The sequence below is a fragment of the Eubalaena glacialis genome, chromosome 7, assembly GCF_028564815.1.
Source record: "Eubalaena glacialis isolate mEubGla1 chromosome 7, mEubGla1.1.hap2.+ XY, whole genome shotgun sequence".
Lineage (NCBI taxonomy): Eukaryota > Metazoa > Chordata > Mammalia > Artiodactyla > Balaenidae > Eubalaena > Eubalaena glacialis.
In genome coordinates this window covers 21,480,284-21,501,711 of record NC_083722.1, presented here as the reverse complement: position 1 = coordinate 21,501,711, position 21,428 = coordinate 21,480,284, and the positions used below count along the sequence as shown (strand labels likewise).

General features: G+C 39.7%; 6 non-coding genes across 6 annotated transcripts; 5 read left to right on the top strand and 1 right to left on the bottom strand.

The window, feature by feature from the left end:
* Nucleotides 1–1,641: 1,641 nt before the first annotated feature.
* Nucleotides 1,642–1,714, top strand: TRNAV-AAC (transfer RNA valine (anticodon AAC)). The gene has a single exon. It is a non-coding gene; the product is annotated as a tRNA-Val (tRNA).
* A 4,804-nt stretch (nt 1,715–6,518) lies between these two features.
* TRNAM-CAU (transfer RNA methionine (anticodon CAU)) lies at nt 6,519–6,591 on the top strand. The gene has a single exon. It is a non-coding gene; the product is annotated as a tRNA-Met (tRNA).
* A 4,303-nt stretch (nt 6,592–10,894) lies between these two features.
* On the top strand, nt 10,895–10,967 carry TRNAA-AGC (transfer RNA alanine (anticodon AGC)). The gene has a single exon. It is a non-coding gene; the product is annotated as a tRNA-Ala (tRNA).
* Nucleotides 10,968–16,130: 5,163 nt separating this feature from the next.
* TRNAV-AAC (transfer RNA valine (anticodon AAC)) lies at nt 16,131–16,203 on the top strand. The gene has a single exon. It is a non-coding gene; the product is annotated as a tRNA-Val (tRNA).
* Nucleotides 16,204–16,662: 459 nt separating this feature from the next.
* TRNAA-AGC (transfer RNA alanine (anticodon AGC)) lies at nt 16,663–16,735 on the top strand. The gene has a single exon. It is a non-coding gene; the product is annotated as a tRNA-Ala (tRNA).
* Nucleotides 16,736–20,252: 3,517 nt separating this feature from the next.
* On the bottom strand, nt 20,253–20,325 carry TRNAM-CAU (transfer RNA methionine (anticodon CAU)). Its single transcript has one exon. It is a non-coding gene; the product is annotated as a tRNA-Met (tRNA).
* Nucleotides 20,326–21,428: the final 1,103 nt, after the last annotated feature.

Sequence of the window (21,428 nt, the reverse complement as noted above, 5' to 3'; positions counted from 1 at the left end):
CACAAAGTGTCTTATGAAGTGTTTTAGAAAGTGTCTTATGAAGTTTTTCTTTTTAAATTTCTTGTCTCTCCTCTAGAATATAAGGATCTTTAGGCTCAAATCACTGTGTCCTCAGTGCCTAGAGTTAAGGCATAAATATGGCTTCTGTCTTGAAATGGAAGTAATAGGTAAATGGAGTTAATAGGCAGATCAAATACAAGTTAATAATTTAATAAATCATTTTATTAACTTCCAAAATGTTAATCTCTGCATCTTTCAATTCATTTCGCTCTTTCTTTATGACTTATTTGATGTTTTGACTTTTATTGATGAATGGCAGTTTATTTATAATGCATAATTTTAATTTTTCCCAGACAGAATTTTCTACCTTCTAATTAGTGAATAACAAATAAAGGTGTAAGGGACCACAGATGTTTAGGACTCCTGTTATAAAAGTCACAACTGATAACAGTTTGAAGTTGGGTGAAAACTAGAACCGAATTTAAAGCCTTTTGCATGTATTTCCTCCAAACATTTTCTTCTACACAGGTTCTTAATTTCCACCTTCTTTCTCTTTTCAACAGTGAAGCCCAAAAATGTTCCCTCGTCTCTTCTTCTAGGTTTCAGGATGAAGAGACCTTGAGGATTTGGAGGCTTGTGAGAATTCTTATACAGGTAGACCACAAATCTTTGACGTTGCGCAGCTTAGAGGCTGCAGGGAAGAAGAGGAGACGGTAGTCATGTTCGGAATGATGACAATGTAGACAGTGTAGCAGTCTTTTCAGGATAATCAAGTATCTTGAAAACAGTTTATTCTTTGTGGGACCAATGACAAAATGGTGACATATATGATTATAGTTTGTAGGATCCCAACTATTTCTCCGTGATTTTCTTTTAGGGAGTGGGGACTTGGAATACAGGTGAAGAAAGATTAAAAAGGAATGAAATAAATCCTCTTTCAGAACCATGTGCTAGAACTTGTACTAAAATTTTATTAATTTATGCAACTTGTTTGATTTAGCATTGCAGCTAATCCATGCATCTATGCCTTTATCCATTCTATGTTTATGGAGGATGGATTCTGTGCCAGACAGTGTACTGAGCTGGAGATGCAGAAAGACTCATGCTACTGCTAACCCCAGGAGCTAAAAGAATAAACCTCAATCCCTTAATAATTTATAACTTCTTTTTCGTTCTCTTCAATTTTGGTTTCCCCCACCTTTCATAAAATGTTACCTTGATTACGTAAGCTTTGTGCCTGGATTTTTTCAAAGGTTTTTAAGCCTCCACAGTTTTCTCCCTAGTGTATCTTCATGTGTACAGGCTTTTCAATCACTTTCCTTCCATGTCTATTTTACACACACACACACACACACACACACACACACAAGCACTCCAATTGAACAGGTATATTTCTGAACACAGGAATTCCTACCTCCATGCCTGTTCCTTCCACCGTGTGCACCCTGTTCCCTCCATCTTCACCCCTAAATGTCCGTATTTTTTCCTTCACTATGATATGCTCTCGCGTCTTATTTCCGATGGCTCTTGTCTGTAATATCTTGTATTTTTTATTGTTCTATCCTACGGTGTAGATATGTAAATCCTCATGACCTGCCTCAGTAACAATGGAAAAATATCTTAAAATGGTGCGAAACGTGAGTTTCCGTAGTGTAGTGGTCATCACACTCGCCTAACACGCGAGAGGTCCTCGGTTCGAAACCGAGCGGAAACAACTGATGCTTTTTTGCCTTCCACCATGCGGGGAAAATCAGCCCTCCGCCTCCCCTAAAAGGAACCAGTGGTCATCCCACTCCTGTTGGTTTGTCGTTTTCATTTCGCTTTTAAGAAACAGATAAACATCCTGAGATAGTCCTGTTGCGTTAGCCGGCTCTTCTGGGTGACTCCTCCCAACTGGGACGTTTTCCTTTCTATCTCGGAAAATCTGAAACGTGAACTTTTGGGACGCCAAGCTTTTCCCATGGCTACTCCCCGCCTCCTTTTCCTTAGAAGAGGAGTGGGTACCAACCGTGCTCTTGCCTCAGGGCATCTTTGAGACGACTTGCCCTTAGTAGAGTCAGGGTTTCAAGTGAATGATGGAGATGGGACTCTGAAAAACTCGGGGAAAAGAACAGGTGAAGAGTGGGGGATTAGCTCAAGTGGTAGAGCGCTCGCTTAGCATGTGAGAGGTAGTGGGATCGATGCCCACATTCTCCAGCTTTTGCCCTCAGGCAAGGAGCTCTGGCTGATAACTGCAAATCTTCCAACCTGTAGAAAGAAATGAGAAAATTAGACACTTTGCACCCAGCTCTGGGCAAGGACATGACAGAGCAGCGCTCGCTCACTGGCTTTTGGTATGTACTTTTACTATCAGCCTATAATTTATTCTCTGTTTTTTCAGAATAGCTGGTCATCTCAAGGGATATGCCCAATTCCTCTTTTTATTCCTGTTTCTTCCTGCTACTTAGTCGCAAGGTGGTACAGTCCTGAGAAGCACAGGGCAGAGCAGGGTCAATAAAGCCCCAGCTTTCTTGTCAGGGACTGAAACCGAGTGCCCCAAGTAACCAGAAAATATCAGGAAAGACACTGTGGAAAGCAAACACGTGAAGTTATTAGTGAACTTCTGGATGCACCCGCAAGCTGTGAATAAGTGGCTCTGATCCTAAACAACCTACCATGGACTTTGAGAACTGAAGTGATAGCCCACTGCCCAAGTCCACACTGGTCACCGGATTGCACACACTCAAGAGATCTCCAAATAGCAACAGAAAGGCTTTGGAAATGGATTGGACTGTGAAACCACAACACACAGAAGGCTGTTCGGTACTTGGAATTTGAACACAAGGCAGTCAGGTGCCTGCAAAAGCAAGATTGGCAATATTCTCTATAAGCTTTGAACAAGACATAAAGCCTTATAATGTAATACAAAAAGGGTCAGGTTATAATCCAAAATTATTCAGCATATGAAGAACCAAGAAAAATCTTAATTCACTTGAAAAGAGAATCAACAGATTCCAATAGATGACACAGATGTTGGAATCCTCTGACAAATATTTTCAGTGCTCTGAGAATTAGGGGTGACAACTCTTTGAAATGAATGTAATGTTAGGAAGTCTTAGCAAAAAATGGGAAGATATACATCCAAATTGCAACTTCAGAACTGAAAAATATATTAACCAAAATTATAAAGAACATCTCACTGGATTGTCTCAATAGGAGAAGGAGATGACTGGAAAAAGTCAGTGAATGTGTAGATAGAACAATAGTAACTACTCAATCAAAATGACATAGAGAAAAGTGTATTTTAAAAGATGGACGGAGCCTTAGGGACAAATAGGAAAATAGCAAAGTTCTTATATTCACATCATTGGAAACCCAACAGAGGAAGAGAAAGAGGTCCTTGAAAAGAGGGGTGGGGGGGAAACACTAGAAATATTAATGGTTGAAAACTCCCCAAATTTGGCAAAAGATATAAACCAGAATAAAAACATTCAGCAACCCTAAAGCAGCATAAAACCAAATAAATCCACCCCCAGACATATGACAATTAAACTGCTGGAAACAAAAGAGGAAAAAAATGCTTGAAAGCACCAGAAGAAAATGAAAGGGAAACTGCAATCTGAATGATTGTGGATTTCTCATCAGAAATCATAAGAACCGTAAAGAAATGACATGACTTTTATTAAATGCTGAAAGAAAAGACCTGTCACTCCAATAGCTAAATATAACAAAAATACCCTTCAGACATAAAGGTGAAAGAAACACATTCTCATTTGAGGTAAACTGAGAGAATTCATTGCTAACAGAAGTGCTAGAAAAGAGTAATGTCGTGAGACAAGAAAAAATGATACCAGAAGGAAATAGAATAGCATAAATGAAGGAACAGTTAACCAAAATTTCAGAAACAGAAACCTGTTTGAAATAAAATGATGTTTGTTGGGACTGCAGCCCGGGAGACACAGATTCAAGAAGCACATGAGTCGTGTTCCACTGGACTACAAAATGAAGGAAGCTTATTAAAGGGAAAAACTGCAAGGCCACACAGTTAGTTACATAAGTTGTTTGTCCATAATTATAATTGGAACTGGCAAGAAGCAAGACTGCTTGTTAAGCAAGAATTGGTTAGGGTCTGCAATGGTTACATGGTTACATAGTTACAAGGGGGAACCTTGAGACTATAAGTTTGCAGCTTGTGGAAGTTGCTCCAAATATGGCTGGTGGTGTCCTTGGGTTTGGTACAGTTCAAAGTTCAAATTCTCAGTGATGTAGGGACTGGTCTCAGACCAGATCCTCGGTGGCCGTCCACCCTATTTTTATATGCCTGAACTATGATTACTCCATTATGATTTCAGTTTGTCATCAGAACCATAACAAATAAGGAAATAACTGGGTAAATATAATAGACTCTTATGTTACTCTTCAGTTCTTTAAAGTATATTTGATGCTTGAAAGTGAAAATTATTACATTATCTGGTGGAGTTTTCATTGTATCTATATGTATTATATACATAACATAAAGGGGTTATGGTAAAGGGACTAAATGGTGGTGAGGTTTCTACACTCAACTTGAATGGTAATTTATTGATTCTAAGTATACTGTGAAATATTAAGGATGTGTATGGTAATCACTAGACCAGCTACTAACAATGTTTAAATAAGTCAAGTGAAGGTAGGAAGGAAGAGGAACAAAGAAATATAAAAAACAAAGGGAACAAACCATTAATAAATTATTAAATAGTAAATGCAAACTTATTAGTAATAATATGATGTGAGTTTCTTATAGTCAGCATATTTATTTTAATATATTCTGACAATCCAGATATATCAATTAAAAATCAGAGTTTGTCAGTGTATTAAAAATAAATATGCTGATTATAAGAAACCCATTTCAAATATAGTTAAATGTGAGATTAAAAACTATATTCAAGAGTAAAGGAGATACAGGAGATTAAAAGAAAAGAATGGGAAAAGAGACCCCACACGAGCATTAATCAAAAAAGATAAAGTGGATATATTAATATAAGACGAAGTGGATTTGAAAGCAAAGAAAATTGCCAGGTATTAATTGAGAAGGTATACAATTATAAGATGTCAGCTCACTAACAAAATAACTATCCTAAATGTGTATGCCTCTGACCACAGAGCTTCAAAACCCACAAATAATAGCTAAAGAAACTGAAAAGAAAAATAGAAAAATCCACAATTATTGTTGCAGATGTCAACAATCCTATCTCTTTCACTGATAGACCTAGTAGATAACAAATCAGGGAATAAAATACATCAAGGAACTAAACACTATCCACCACTGGATCTAAATCACCTTATTAAGTAAAATTGCAATGTAGGTAGAAGAAGTTGAGAGAAAAGCAAAATCATATCAAAATTAGGAAATCAAAAATGGTCAGTGTGAAGCAGAAAACTGGTATTTTAGAAAGAGTTACTTAGCTACCAATGCCAGGGAGACTGAAAGTGGTGAAACCGGAAGTGGATCATTCTGTGTCCATGTTTATCCTCCCTGCTCCTGAGGGATGGGTGGTCAGATTCCTTCTCAGTGGCCTGAGCCTACTGCAGTGCCTGGCACAGAACAGCTTCCCAACGAATATGCACTGAATGAATGGAAAGGAGGTGATGGATTCAAAAAAGCTGCACAAGAATAATGTTCAGTATTTGGCAAGTCATTTGATGTAGGTTTTGAAGGAGGAGAATGAGCCAAAGTTGACTTGGAAGTATAAGCCCAGAAGTCCAGCACAGAGGTTGGGAATTAGACAGTTGATGTGTGGATGAATGGGCTACTGTGGAGACGAACAGACAGAGAGATCATGAGCTGGAGCTGAGAAAGAGCTCACAGTTTGGAATCTAATAATTTTTCTCGATTCATACTTTGCTGTTTAGCAGCTCTGGGACCTTAGGAAAACTACCTAACTTCTCTGAGCCTCCATTTTATCTGGAAAGTGCAAAATATGATACATAGTTTTGTTGCCAAAATTCAACTGGACTACATGAAATAATCTCCATAAATCTCTTGGTATGATTTAGCCCGTAAGGTTGAAAAAACAAGGTGGCTTTTTGTTAAGTTCAGTTTGTGGTTTTTGTAGGGAGAATGTCTCCAGTCATATAGCTACAAATGGAGATGTAGAGTAAGACAGAGAAGTACAGACTGTAGACAAATTTGAGGACTATTGATTCACTCAGTGAAATAATATTAACTGGGCAGCTCCTATGTTTCTTTCAACAAAGGAGATCATGAAAGGTGTAAGATTGACTGAGATCTCTGAGGGCAGGAAAAAGCGCATCACTGGAACACAAGACTAACAAAAGACAGCACATTGTCTCCAGTCAAGCAACCCAGATGATCTTATCTGTAGGTGAATACCGGAAAGGCATAGACTGCATCATTCCTGATCCGGAGCATTGGCTTATTGGAATGATTTTCAAGTACCATTGATTGTATTTATTAAAAGCTAGAAACTGATAAAATAGTGGTGGTTGGAAAGTACTGTCTCCTATTTTATTCTCAATGACTAGAGATTACACTATCTGCCCTCTTAGCGCAGCAGGCAGCGCGTCAGTCTCATAATCTGAAGGTCCTGAGTTCGAGCCTCAGAGAGGGCAAACAGGGCGTTATCTTTCCACAGTCCTTCCAAAAATGAACCTGCGTTTGCTTAAAAGGGTGAAATTAAATTTCAAGTTTGTTGCACTTACCAGTAACCTCAGTAAAATCATTGGTGAAAACGCTTAGATTACACCAGAAAACACAAGTTATATCACACTTTTGATCGTCCTTTCCATCTGATGGAAGAAGCAGTGAGAGTTCTCTTCCAAATTTGGGCCCGGAAGGTCAGCCATTGGCAGTTAAGGAATGGGGAGGTGTAAAATCATTTATTCTCTTAATCATGCAACAAATATTTCTTATTAGTGGACCCCTCTAGGTGCAGTGATTCAAGAGTGAATAAAACCTCAAACTTTCCTCCCTTATAGAGCTACATCCCAGTTAAGAGGCGTGGGAGACACAGACAAGACGCAAATAAGAAAACTGCATAATAAGCTAGGTGAGGAGATGTCTGCCGTGGGGTAATCATTAGGCCGTAGGGGGGCTGGGAGAGTGGAGGTTCAGCTTTCAGGGAAGAGTCAGGAAAGTTGTCACCTTGAGATACGTTTTAGTCTCTTCTTCCTTCTTGCTTGCTGAAATCCTTGCGCCCCAATTTTTCTAACACTGTCAGTAGAGTCAGTTTTACCTGTCCAGGCAAGCGTGGGTTACAAGAGCCTTTTGCACATAAGGCAGGTGGGCTTCGCTGGATAAATAGTGGTACCCGATACATCCTTCACATGTTTCTTCACATGGAAAATGAGACCTCCAGATTTCTCTAGGTGGTTCACAGCAACTGGTGCAGGGTCAGAACAATAGGAAATGATTAGCAAGCATTAGCTACTGCTTTTGCCTGTGGAGTGCTGCCCTTACTCACTGCGTTTGTACTATGGACGCTCATTAGAGGCTTGAAGAATGGATTTACAGATTGAGATTAGAACCCACTAGGGTTCTGTTCTTGGAAAGAACAGGCTAAGGTTTCCCTTAGTCCCTGGGTAAGGAAAGAGCCCTAAATGAGTTTGAAAAAATGAATGTTCCCTGGGAAAAGCAGGAAGCTTTTCAGTCTGATCACATACTGGGTCTCAGTATACGGGTGACTGCTCAGGATGTCAGGATGCTTAAGCAGCCAGTCTGAGCAGAATGTCCACGGTGGAGAGAAACAATCTTCGTTTCATATCCACAATTTGAAAGGCAAATGCAACAGAGTTGTTGTCTACTGACCTTAGGAATGAAACAAATAAAAGAAATTTTGTTTCTTTCATGATGAAAAAAAACAAAATCAAAACCCAAAATCTTTACCATTATATCTGACTAAAATTGTGACTAGAAAACTCAAAATATCTGACAGATATTTAGGATGAGAAGGGATTCTGACCTGTGGAGCATCAGTGTTTTTGTTGAACTTTTCTTGTTTGATCAGTTTTTTCTTGATTTTGTGTTGATATTTCCTGACCATTCCTTCATTTCTTTAAAATTAAAGACTGAGTAAAAGCCCTGATTTCCAGTTTCCAATGTTCTCTTGAAAATTCTTCCTCTTCCCTCTGCTACCTCATCCTTGTCCAGGATCCTAGTGTCTTACTATGCCAATCCTATCTTTCTCTGGAAGACAGGAGGAGGGATGAAGCCCTACCCCGCAACCTGGGCCACGTTGGGAGGGCTTAATTGTGCAGGTGAGAGGGCTGCAGAAGCCGCCCCTCCTCCTCCTCCTCTTCCTAGGTGGCCATATTTCCAAAATCTCTAACAATCACAACTCTGTTTTATAGAGAAATACATGACATATGAGACAGCCCCGCAATTCCACCTGGGCACCCCGCCCAGCTGGGACCTTTACTCGCTTTCTGGCAATTCAAAAGAGTGAAATGGTTTCAGAGCTAGATCATTCCCATGATGAAATACTATAGATCTCACTTCCCTCCCGACTCCTTAATAGAAACAGTAGTTTTTCATTGTGCTTTTGCTGAAGTCATATTTCTGATGTTCTGCTCTCTCAGGTCCTCTTTGGTGGCAATGAAATAACCTTGTGGCACCAGGTTAGACCCATACATCTGATTAGGGCACATGTCTAGAATGACCCCAGGTCAAAAAGAGGGTTAGAGCATGGGAATTAGGTTGAATGTTACAAAGCCTTCTTGGCACTGGGAGCTAGTGAGAAAGATATCTATTTTCCCCAGTTTTGCTCCTTCATTCCTTCTCCACAGGCACCTGAGTCCTCAGAGCTTCTCTCCTGAACCCAACTCCAGGAAATATTGGATTGCCTTTAAAAATGACAATTTATACATTTATATTTCACACAGAAGACAGCACAGACTCAGTCTTTAGCCAATACTCTTTGTCATTGTACTACAACAAGGAAGGAAAACCTGCTGTGGAGGGAGTGAACATGATCTGTACTGGACTGTGCTGGCCTTTCCATCTCAACATTCATGGTTTTGGGCTAGTGGGAGGGTGGACCTCCCACCCCTGTTTTCCAAACAGAGAGATCCTGGTGAAAAGAAGGCTTTTCCACTATTTGTAATTGACCTTTATGGGGTCTATTGACCTGGGGGAAGAGGGAAGGCTGTTGAGGGACACCTAGAGAGACAAGATGTACAACAGAATTTGTGGGTGTGAGGTCTGAGCTTCCTGGGTCTGGGAGGGGACGAAAAAGACCCAGATTGTCCAAAACAAAAAGAAAATATGAAATTAGGGGAATTCTTAGAGAAAACTCATAAAGAAGAAGAGGAGTAGGATCTTTGGGTAGTTCTTCCTTAAGGAGGTTCCTTACCCACCTGTCTCAACCCAAACATCATAGTACCTGCAATGACAGTTCAAATCAACACCTTCAGAAATATCTCTCAAATTATGAAACAATCAGGTGGTATTTACTTTCCACACATAGAATCCAAAATAGATTTTTCCTCTTTGCACAGGCAGCTGAAATATGATTTAAAATGGGGGTGGGGGGATCCCAGCAGGTAATGCAGGAAATATATTCATCAACATTAGTGATCAGAACCAGATGAGGTCCAAAGACAGGAAGGAAAGATAAAGAGGGTCATGATTCTGCCATGCTGAGCTGTGAACAGCCCTTGCACTTTGCTTTTCACTGAAAGACTTCCCTCACCTTCAACTTGATCTTAAACATCTTCAGGCACAAAGAATCCTATGGATGATGCTCTTGGAGACTCTGTGAATGGGTGTTCCTTCAGCACACCCAACATTTGGTTAGGCCAGAGTCACACAGTCTTCAAATGAGATGGAAAATTTCTCACATTTTGGCTCTGCTGTGGGTATTTGGTAACCGGGCTCTGTTTGGGCTAGTTTCCCAGTTGTCCACAGAGGGCCTTTCTTCACCTCTCAGCTCCTGACTAATACGTCTTCTCATTTTGAATCAGACCTGGTAAGGTGCCTACTTCTTGGCATTCAGCCCCTAAATCAAATGTTACTTTGCTACTGAGACCACCCCCCCCCATAGCTAATGCCTCTTATCGTGATTTCAGTCTATCACATCAATTTATGCCACCTTCCTCACAAACACTCTCTGTTTCAGAAAGTGTCTTATGAAGTTTTTCTTTTTAAATTTCCTGTCTCTCCTCTAGAATATAAGGATCTTTAGGCTCAAATCACTGTTTTGCCCTCACAGTGTCTGAAGTTAAGGCATAAATATGGCTTCTGTCTTGAAATGAAAGTATTAGGTAAGGCTAAGGAATAGGCAGATCAAATATTGAACAGTTGATAATTTAATAAATGATTTCATTAACTTCCAAAATGTTAATCTCTGCATCTGTCGATTTATTTTACTCTTTCTTTATGCCTTATTCGATGTTTTGAATTTTATTGATGAATGACAACTTATTTATAGTGTATAATTTAAAATTTTCCCAGACAGAATCTTCTACTTTCTAATTAGTGAATAACAAATAAAGATGTAAGGGAACACAGATGTTTAGGACTCCTGTTATAAAACAGTCACAACTGATAACAGTTTAAAGTTGGGTGAAAACTAGAACAGAGTTAAAACCCTATTTCCTTTTGCATGTATTTTCTTCTAACCATTTTCTTCTACACAGGTTCTTAATTTCCAGTTTCTCTTCAACAGTGAAGTCCAAAAATGTTCCCTCTGTCTCTTCTTCTTTTTCCCACAGCCACTCTCTCCTCCCTTCCTTAGCAGAGGAATAGGAACCAATCATGCTCTTGCCTCAGGGCATCTTTGAGTAGATGTGCCCTGAGTCCAGTCCTGGTTTCACAATAAGGACCTTGAAATCTGAAGTTTGGGGCACCCAGAGAAGTGAATAATGAAGTGGAGACATTACTCTAAAACACTTGAGGAAAGGACCTAGAAGGGCAAGTGGGGGATTAGCTCAAGTGGTAGAGCGCTCGCTTAGCATGTGAGAGGTAGTGGGATCGATACCCACATTCTCCAACTTTTACTTTTTCAACCACGGAGCTCCAGCTGACAACTGCAAATCTTCCAACCTGTAGAAAGAAATGAGAAAATTAGACACTTTGGATCCTTCTCTGGGCAAGGACAAGACAGGACAGCGCTGGTTCTACTGGCCTTTTTTATGTACCTCTACTATCAACCTATAATTTATTTTCTGTTTCTTCAGAATAGCTGGTCATCTCAAGGGATATGCCCAATTCCTCTTTTTATTCCTGTTTCTTCCTGCTACTTGGCAGTAAGGCGGCAGAGTCCTGAGAAGCGCAGGGCAGAGCGGGGTCAATAAAGCCCCAGCTTTCCTGTCACTGATTGAAACCAGGAACCTCAAGTAACCAGAAAATATCAGGAAAGACACTGTGGAAAGCAAACACATGAAGTTATTAGTGAACTTCTGGATGCACCTGTGAGTTGTGAATAAATGGCTCTGATCCTAAACAACATACCATAGACTTTGAGAACTGGCTAAGCAAGGTTTGGTTGGGGTCTGCAATGGTTACATAGTTACAAGGGGGAACCTTGAGACCATAAAGTTGCATAAAGTTGGTTATGTTGTTCTCAACAGGGCAAATGGCATCCTTGGGTTTGGCAAAGTTCAAAGAAAATTCAAGTTCTCACTGATGTAAGGAGGTGTCTGAGACCAGATTCTCAATGGCAGACGTCTCCATTTTTATATGCCTGAACTATGATGACTCCATTCTCATCAGAACAATAGCAAAGAAGGAAATATCTGGGTGAATAGGATAGACTATTATGTTTCTCTTGAGTTCTTTGAAGTATGTTTAATGTTTGAAAGTGAAAAGTACAGCATTGTCTCATGGAGTTTTCATTGTATCTACATGTACTATATACATGACATAAAATGATTATGGTAAAGGGACTAAATGGCAGTGATTTTTCTAAATTCAACTTGAATAGTAATTTATTGATTCTAAATATACTGTGAAGTATTAAGGATGTGTAGAGTAATCACTAGAGCAGCTACGGACAACGTATAAATAAGCTGAAAGAAGGTAGGAAAAGAAACAAAGAATAAAAAATAAGGGAACAAACCATTAATAAACTATTAAATAGTAAATCTATATGCAAATTTATCAATAATAACATTAAATATACATTATCTAGACACATCCATAAAAATCAGAGATTGTCAGAATATACGAAAAATAAATATGCTGACCTTAAGAAACTCTTTTCAAAGGTGTTAATATGCGAGATTAAATGTTATAAACAAGATTAAAGTTACACAGGAGATTGATAGTAAAGAATGGGAAAAGAGACACCACACAAGCATTAATCAAAAAGAGCCGAAGTGGATATATTAATATCAGACAAAGTGGATTTCAAATTTCCAGTTATTAAGTGAGAAGTTACATAATGATAAGGTGTCAGCTCACCAACGAAATAAACTATCCTAAGTGTATATGCCCTTGACCACCAAGCTTCAAAATTCATAAACCGAAGCTGATAAACTTGAAAAGAAAAATAGAGAAATCCACAGTTATCATTGTAGATGTCAACACTTCTCTCTCATTAATGTCGGATCTAGTAGTTAACTAAACAATACCGTCCACCAATGGATCTAACTGACCTTATAGAGCAAAATCGCAATGTAGGTAGAAAGAAGGGCCAAAGAGTTGAGAGAAAAGCAAGATCATTTCAAAACTAAGAAATCAAGAATGGTCAGAGTGAAGCCGAGGGACGTTATGAAAATAAATATTTTTAAAAGCGTTATCTAGCTGTAAATGCCAGGGAGACTGAAAGTGTGAAACCAGAAGTGGATTGTCCCTTGTCTCTATATATCCTTCTAGCTCCAGAGGTCTGGGTGGTCAGATTCCTTCTGAATCACCTGAGCCTACTGCCCTGCACAGAGCAGCTCCCCAGTGAATATGTACTGACTGAATGGAAAGGAAGTGATAGATTCAAGAGAGCTTCACGAAATAATGTTCAGATTTGTTAATAATGTTCAAGGGATGTGGGTTTTGAAGGAAGAGAATGGGCCAAAGTTGACTTGGAAGGCTAAGCCCGAAAGGCCAGCACAGTGCAGGCTGGGAATTAGATAGTTAGGGAATACATGAATGGGCTACTGTGGAGAAGAACAGGCAGAAAGATCATGAGCTGGAGCAGAAAAAAAAGATCACAATTTGGAATCTAATAATCTGTTTCTCAATTCAGGCTTTACTGCTTAGAAGAAATATTACTTAACTTCTCTGAGCTGCCAACATATCTGGAAAATGCAAATTATGATACATAGTTGTTGTCAAAATTCAACTGGAATACACAAAATAATCTCCATAAATCTCTTAGTCTAATTAATGGCACAAAAGGCTGAAAAAAAAAAAAAAAAACCAAGGAGGTTTTTTGTTAAGTTCAGTTTGTGGTTTTTGTAAAGAGAATGTCTCCAGTTGTATCAATGCAAGTGAAGATGTAGAATGAGACAGAAGTATGAACTGTAGACAAATTTGAGGAGTATTCATTCACTCAGTCAGTGAACTAATATTAACTGGGTACCTCCTAAGTTTCTTTTTAACGTAAGGTACCAAGGAAAGTGTTAAGAGGGGTTGGGATCTCTGAGGAAGGGAAGAGGCAGATCTCTGGAACACAAGAGGGGAAAAGAGCAGCAAAAGACAGGTATGATTGTTCCTGGTCTTGCTGTCCAGAGTGTCCAAGACCTCTGGGTCTACGCTGGAAAGGTATGGACTCCTCCGTTTCAGAATGTAGAATCCATCAGGTGCTTAGGTGCTTATAAGGAATGATTTTCAAAGAACATTGATTACATTCTTTAGAAGCTGGAAACTGATAGACATGCCTGGAAAATGTTATTTCATATTTTAAGTAGAATGTGGGAGCTTAAGCCTGTGTTCCTTCTTAGCACAGTTGGCAGTGCGTCAGTCTCATAATATGAAGGTCCGGAGTTCGAGCCTCAGAGAGAGCAAGGCAGTTCACCTGTCTTATGTTGCTAAAAAGAAAAGGTATGTAGACTGCACCAAAACAAACAAACAACAAAACAAAGTAAAATGATCAAATGCTGCCAGCTAAGCTTTGATAAATGATCCAATTTTTGCTCAGGAGGGTGAAACCAGATTTCAAGTTTGTTGCACTTCCCCGTAACTTCTGTAAAATCATTGGTGAAGTAATTTAGATCACACCAGAAAATACAAGCTATATCATATTTTTGTGTCTTCTTCTCCCTCTGATGGAAGAAGCCAGGGAAATTTCTCTTCCAAATTGGTGCTGTGAAGGTCGCCTAACAGCAGTTAAGCAATGAGGATGTGTAAAATTATTTCTTCTTTTAATCATGCAACAAATAATTCTTGTTAGTGGACTCTTCTGGGTGCAGTGATTCAAGAGTGAATAAAACCCCCTAATTCCCTTCCTCATGGAGCTATATCCCTCCATCTTCTGCTTCTTCTAGAGTGGCAGGATCCAAGGAGCTTGAGGATTTGATTAATGAGGTTTGTGAGGGTTCTTACACTAGGTAAACTATAACTCTTTGACATTCTGTGAGCTTGGAAGCTGGAGGGAGAAAGCGGAGACAGTGGTCACATCTGGAATGCTGACAGTGTAGACAGTATAGTAGCCTTTTCAGGATAATAAAATATCTTGAAACCACTTTATTCTTTGCAGAACCAGTGACAGTATGGTGACATATATGATTATGGGTTGTAGGATTCCAACTTTGCCCAGTTGATTTTCTTTTAAAATGTGAAAGAGAAGTGATGTTCTGTTTTACTTCCTATACACGTTACCAAAATGATACCCAGAGATGGATTTCTGAAGGTTAGCTTGTCTAGAGCTTGCTTCCTAAAGATCAGACCATGCTGTTTCTTCCCCTTAAGGGCTCAAGGAAGGGAGGCATCTTCAGGCTGGAGAAAGCACCGCAGTGGTTACGAGGGGATTACCTCTTTCCATCTGCTGCCTCTCTGAGCCTTTGAGAGAAGGATAACCACCACTGGGGACTTGGAATACAGGCTACGAAAGAATGAAAAAAAAATCCTTTTTCAGCACCATATGCTAAAAATTGTACTAAATGTTTATTAATTTTATGGAAGTTGCTTGATTTAGGCTTTGCAGTTCATCCAAATATCATTATTCCCATTTTACAGATAAAATTGAAGCTCAGAGTAGTTGAACCATTTTTTTCTCAGTTCGAATGGCTGTATGGAGCAAAACCGGAAGTGGAAAACTGATTTTTTTTTTCCTATATTAAAATGTAGGCTTTTCCTTTAGCCTTGTGCATAGTCTTATCACTTTTTCTCCAGACCAATTCATTCATTAATTCATTATTAAAACAAATACTTATAAATGAGTGGATTTAATCTTCCATGCATCAGATATTAATTCAAAATCACTTGTGTCTACCACCCAGGTTCAAGTATTCTATACATGGCTTTGACACTTTCTTCTCCCTCAAAATCTCTACATCCAGTGTCTTGACACATACTCAAATACTGTAGATCCTTCCTGGACAACCTCTCCAGAATCTTTCTCTTTCCTCTCACGCATCTATGCCTTTATCCATTCTATGTTTATGGAGAATGTATTCTGTACCAGACAGTGTACTGGGCTGGAGATGCAGAAAAATTTATGCTACTGCTAATCTCAGGAGCTAAAAGAATAAACCTAGATTCTTTAATATCTTATAACTTCTTTTTCTCTCTCTCTAATTCTAGTTTCTCCGTTTCCTACCTATTTGGCATTCAAAATAAAAGCGTTTCATAAAATGTTTAGATTTTAAAGCCATGTGCCTGGATTTTTTTTCAAAGGTTCTTAAGCCTCCACAATTTTCTCCCCAGTGTATCTTCATGTGTCCAGGCTTTTCAATCACTGTTTCCCTCCATGTCTATTTTACACACACACACGCACACACACACTCCACTCCACTCCAACTAAACAGGTAATTGCTGAACACAGGAATTCCTACCTCCATGCCTGTTCCTTCCACCCTGTTCACTCTTCATCTTCACCCTTCAATGTCCCTATTTTATTTCTTCTCTCTGATATGATCTCGCTTCTTATTTCCGATGGGTCTTGCTTGTAATAGTTTGTAGTTTTTGGTTATTCTCTCACACGGTGTAGATGTGAAACCTTTCCTGACCCACCTCAGCAAGAATTGAATAAATATGCCGGGAAAGAAACACACCATGAGTTTCCGTAGTGTAGTGGTTATCACGCTCGCCTAACACGCGAGAGGTCCTCGGTTCGAAACCGAGCGGAAACAACTGCTGCTTCTTTTGCCTTCCACCATCTGGGAAAGATCAGTGTACCACCTGCCCTAAAAGGGACAAGTGATCATCCAACTTCTTTTGGTTTGTTGTTTCGGTCTCCTTTTCAAGACACAGATAATCATCCTGAGATAGTCTTGTCGCATTAGCCAACTGTTCTGGGTGACTCCTCCCAAGTGAGACGTGTTCTCTTCTGTCCCAGAAAATCTGAAACGTGAACTTCTGGGGTATCAAATTTTCCCATGGCTACTTTCTTTTCTTAGCGGAGGAATAGGTACCAACCGCGCTCTTGCTTTGGGGCATCTTTGAGAAGATGTGCCTTTAGTCTAAATTCTGGTTTCGCATTAATGGCCTTGACATTTCCTGAAGTTTGGGCCTACCAAAAGAGCGAATAATGAAGTACTCTGAAAAACTGAAGGAGGAGGGGGGGTTGGAAAGAGGGTGAGTTTGCTGTAGGGGGATTAGCTCAAGTGGTAGAGCGCTCGCTTAGCATGCGAGAGGTAGTGGGATCGATGCCCACATTCTCCAGATTTTACTCTTTCTACCGAGGAGCCCCAATCTTCCAGCCTGTAGTAAGAAATGAGAAAATAAGACACTTTGGACCCTTCCTTGGGCAAGGTCAAGGCAGGGCAGCGCTGGCTCTACTGGCCTTCGGTATGTACAGATACTTTCAACCTATAATTTGTTTTCTGTTTCTTCAGAATAGCTGGTCATCTAAAGGGATATGCCCAATTCGTCCTTTTATTCCTGTTTCTTCCTGCAACTTGGCCACAAGGCGGCACAGTCCTGAGAAGCTCAGGACAGAGCGGGGTTCAATAAAGCCGCAGCTTTCTTATCAGGGACTGAAACCGAGTGCCCCAAGTAACCAGAAAATATCGAGAAAGACACTGTGGAAAGCAAACACGTGAAGTTATTAGTGAACTTCTGGATGAACCCATGATCTATGTATAAGTGACTCAGGTCCTAAACAACATAAACTTTGAGAACTGAAGTGATAGCGCACTGCCCAAGTCCACACTGGTCACTGGATCGCACACACTCCAGAGATCTCCAAATAGCATCAGAAAGGCTTTGGAAATGGATTGGACTATGAAACCACAACACACAGAAGGCTGGTCGGTACTTGGAACATGAACACAAGGCAGTCAATTGACTGCAAAAACAAAAGTAGCAATATTCTCCATAAAATTTGAACAAGACACAAAGTCTGATGCAAAAATGGCCAGGTTATAATCCAACATTATTCAGCAAATGAAGAACCAAGAAAATTGGTTAACTGACTTGGAAAAGAGAATCAACAGATATCAATACTGAGATGACACAGATGTTGAAATCTTCTAATAAATACTTTGAAGTAGTGATTATTCAGTGCTCTGAGAATTAGGGGTGAGAACTGTTTGAAATGAATTGAATGTTAGAAAGTCTTAGCAAAAAAATGGGACATATAAGTCCAAATTGAAACTTCAGAACTGAAAATGTATTAACCAAAATTATAAACAACAATGCTTCAATGGATTGTCCTAATAGCAGACAATGACGGAGAAAAAGTCAGTGAATGTGAAGATAGACAATAGTAACTATCCAGTCTAAATGACAGAGTGAAAAGTATATTTTAAAGGATGGCTGGTGCTTCACGGACAAATTGGAAAATAACAAAGATCTTATATTCACATCATTGGAGACACAAAACAAGAGGAGAGAGAGGACCTTGAAAAAAGGGGAAATTTTTTTTGAATTTCCAAATTTGAAAACTTTCCAAATTTGGCAAAAGACCTAAACCAGATTCAAAATGTTCAGTAAACTTGAAGCAGGATATACTCCTATAAATCCACACCCAGACATATTACTATTAAACTGCTGAAAACCAAAGGAAAAAAATAAAAACTTCTTGAAAGCAACCTGAGGAAAACTAAAGGGAAACTTCGATCTGAATGGTTTTGGAGTTCTCATCAGAAAACACAGAGGCCATAAAGAAATGACATGACTTTCTTAAATGTTGAAAGAATAGACCAGAATGCTGATATAGCAAAAATATCATTCAGACAAAGAGCTGAAAAATACATTTTGATTTGAAGGTAAACTGAGATAATCCATTGCCAGCAGAAGTGCTAGAAGAAAGTAAAGTGTGAGACAAGAAAAATGATACCAGAAGGACACTTGGAACAGCATGATTGAACAATAGCAGAGCTAGGAAAGATCTGGGTAAAAATGACAGACTGTTATTCTCTTGAGTTCTTTAAAGTATGTTTGATGATTGAAAGTGAAAATTACAACACTGTCTCATAGAGTTTCATTATATCTACATGTACTTTATACATAACATAAAGGGCTTGTGGCAAAGATACATAATGGTGGTATAGGTTTCTATACTCAACTTGAATGGTAATTTATTGATTCTAAGTATGCTGTGAGATGTTAAGGATGTATAGTGTAATCACTAGACCACCTACTAACAATGCTTAAATAAGTCAAATGAAGGTAGGAAGGAAGAGGAACAAAGAAATATGAAAAACAAAGGGAACAAACCATTAATAAATTATTAAATAGTAAATCTGTCTGCAAACTTATTAGTAACTATATTACGTGAGTTTCTTATAGTCAGTATATTTATTTTTTTACTAGTTATCCATCTTATACATATTAGTGTATATATGTCAGTCCCAATCTCCCAATTCATCCCACCACCACCCCCAGTATGTTTACTTTTTAATAATTCTGACAATCTAGACATGTCAGACTGTACTAAAAATAAATATGCTGACGGAATTGCTTCTCAGCATTTTCTGCTATGCAGTTTTTGCATATCTGTGTCTATCTCCAGGAACCTCTAAAACAAAAGAGGAAAAACTATCCAGGTTTTGTGTGTAGCACATGAGAACGGCCTCTTTGTTTCCTTTTATGATTTTGAAGGGTTTCTAAAGTAATTGTTCAGGACCGGCATTACAGTTGAAATACAGAGGCAGGGACGGTAATCATGGGGTCCTAGGCAGATGGGTAAGCATCTCGTTAAGGACAGACTTCCCAACACTCTCTTTCTTCCCCCTCTTCCTGCGTGAATTCATTTTCTATAAATTCCACTGGGCGTCAGAACCTTCCTTTGCCCGACTCTCTGGCTCTTTGTCATCCCCTCCCCAACCGGCATCTACTAGGAGACCTTAGACCCGCAAGTCCCCTCGTAATCTAGCTTCTCTAGGTCCCCGTCATTGGCCATTTAATTAACTTTTCACAATTAAAATTAACTTATCTCGGCTTCTATAACAAGGGGTTGAGGACCCACCCGACATACAGCACCGCGCATTGCTGTGATGGAAAATGACCAGCCCAGCCTCGCACAGACCTTCTTCCTCTTTGAGCATCTATCTCTGCCTGCTCCGAGATCCCCCATCTCTCTTCCACTGTTTTCCTCCACCGGCTACAAAGTTGGAGTGTCAGTTAAGACATCGCCAGCCCTGTCATGTGTGGAACCATACGAGGAAAAAAATCAGAAAGATTCGATTTACTACACTTCCAATATTTCAATGTCCAATACTTCCCTGTCTTCTACGGGCTCATAAAAAAAATTTTTAAGACACCCCCCCCCCAAAAAAAAGTCAATGTTTTCTATATCTGTATTGAGCTGTAGTCAACTGGGAAGTTGCTGTTACCGACCAAGAGGGCAAGGAGATGCACAGCCGAAGACCGCGGGCGTAGACCCTGCAGGCACCAGCCAGAGAAGTTAGTGAAGTACAATTTCTGCCCTATTGGCTATTTTGAGCACGTGGTTATTTCCGCACTAGAAGTTTTATGCCCCGCGTGGTTTTTCAGGACTAGTCTGGAGTCCCAAGCGTCACCGCCCTCAAGGCAGAGCTTCTCCAGAACCCCTCGGGAAACAGCCGTTGCGCGGAGCGGCGAGCGCGTGTCTACTGGGGACCCTAACGGTTATTGTAGGAAAACTCTGGCTCTGATACCATCTCACTTCTTGATATTTCAGAGCAGAAGAAACTACGTCCCAGAGGTAAATAAGTGCAAAAACAAAGAAAACGAACACACCGAAGAAAAGAAAGCCTGCCCTCTCTGAGGCTCGAACTCAGGACCTTCAGATTATGAGACTGACGCGCTGCCCACTGCGCTAAGAAGGCGCTGGGGTATCTCGTTTTGCGAGACTATAAAGGAATTATCTAATTTCTTTCCCTCGAAACGGACTACTTTCTGGATTTTCAGTTTTCTTGGTCCAGAGTTACTGGCTATCCAAGATATTTCCAAATATCTAGATTCCTTTCTAGCCCCGCGCTCAAAAGAGCTTCATACCTGGAAACTAGTGTATCCACTGAACAGTTGTGCCTGACCTCTGGTTGGTGCTGTCCTTATTTTCTAATCATCTGGATTGTCGTTCCCTCAGTTATCACTCGATTTTTTACCATCCATAGTCTCCTCTGTTGGAATAGTAGACTCTCACCAAATAGTAGTTGGATGAATGCATAACTCCCAAACATATCTGCAGTCTACACTTAAGTGTCTTCATTTAAATCTACATTTCCACCTATGTTGCCTGAGATGTTCCCCTCAGTATATCACAAACTGATTTTGTAAGTCTGCATGTTTTCTTCACTTCTATGTACCAAAAATCCTATTAAAGATTCTATTCACTCAATTTCATTTAGTCCAATTTAATTTTTTGCCATAAATCTATATATCATTATCCACATTTTACTGATGGAACTGAGGCTCAGTAGAATCAGATTCACAGCTGCTACATGGCAAAGCCAGATGTTGAAAGCAGATTTTGCTGATTACAAAAAGTGTGCTTTCTTCACTCTAGATTATGTTCTTTCCACCATTCTTCCCCACATCACCACATTCACTCGTTACACAAATATTTATAGAATTATGAATTCTTCAGTCCTTTCAACAGACATTAATTCACAACCTGCCATGTGCCTGGCACCTGAGTTCAAAACTTCCAACACAGTCTTGACCTTTTGTCCCTCAAATCCTGACAAATACCTTAGACTATCAGTTCTCAAAGTGTGGTGTCCAGACCCATGGGGGTTCTGAGACACTTTCAGGGTATCTGTGAGGCCAACAATTTTTTCATAATTATCAAGGCTTTATTTGCTATGAAAAAAAAATCCGATGGTTGAAAAACAGCAGCGCATAAAGCTTCTGGTGCCTGCTATGGATCAAGGCAGTGACATCAAGCCGTGCTAGCAGCCACTGTGTCTATCTGCCACACACTCAGAAA